Below are 998 nucleotides of genomic sequence, written 5' to 3' on the forward strand. Positions count from 1 at the left end.
GACCGTATGTATAATTTTGGAGCTGAGGAGAATATTTTAATCAAAGCAACAAGCCCAAAAGCTATAAAAATAAAAGTAGGCATACCCTACTACATTAAAAAGCAACTTTTTATGGGGGAAATGTACCAAAACAATACAAAGTAGACCAAGAATAAATTGGGGAAAATTATTTGCAATGCAAATGATAGATAAAGGGTTAATATCCGTAATATACAAATAGCTTTTACAAATTTATATTTTAAAAACCCAAGTTGTTCAACCCTATCCTCATAGGCACTGTATGTTTAATGCCTCTTCCTAAGATACTTTCGGGATTCACAATATAATTTTGTTGGTTATTTAAGGGTCTCGTAGTATGTTTATGAAATAGGAATCACAGGTAAAATGTTTTTCAATATATTTTTTCCAACTTCTGTTTCCATGTGAAATTTGTTCCATCTGAAGGTTTTTGTTTTTCTTTAATGTCTATCTGTCTGTCTCTCTCTCTCTCTCTCTCTCTCTCTGTCCTTCCTTGTTTGTTCTATGCAGACATAGTGATCCCTAGGATATAATCAAGTGCTTACTTCTCACTAGCACAAAATCTTCAGGAACCTAAGATCACAAAGGGGCATTTCAAGCGGCAGCCCGTTCTGTTTTTCACTTTCTTATCGGCAGTTTCATTTATCACCACTGCTTTCATGCAGTTCCTGTGAATTCATCGCATGCTTTATGATTTAATGCAAACACCCTAGCTGGAGAAAAGAAAGTGGGGGCAGGAGGGCGGGAAGGAGAGAGCAAGAGCTTGCTGGTTTCTGTTTGCCATATGCCAATACCCTATCTCCTGCTCCTAAGGAGGACTAATAACCTCATCAGTTTGAGACTTATCCTCTTAGAAGGAGCACTCACATTAAATTAGAGTAATAAATGCCACTGTTTATGGATTTATGGCATTTAAAAAAAAACTCACAGGCCGGGCGCGGTGGCTCACGCCTGCAATCCTAGCACTCTGGGAGGCCGAG

This window comes from Propithecus coquereli, unplaced genomic scaffold (genome assembly GCF_000956105.1).
Source record: "Propithecus coquereli isolate 6110/MARCELLA unplaced genomic scaffold, Pcoq_1.0 Scaffold137, whole genome shotgun sequence".
In the NCBI taxonomy this organism is placed as follows: domain Eukaryota; kingdom Metazoa; phylum Chordata; class Mammalia; order Primates; family Indriidae; genus Propithecus; species Propithecus coquereli.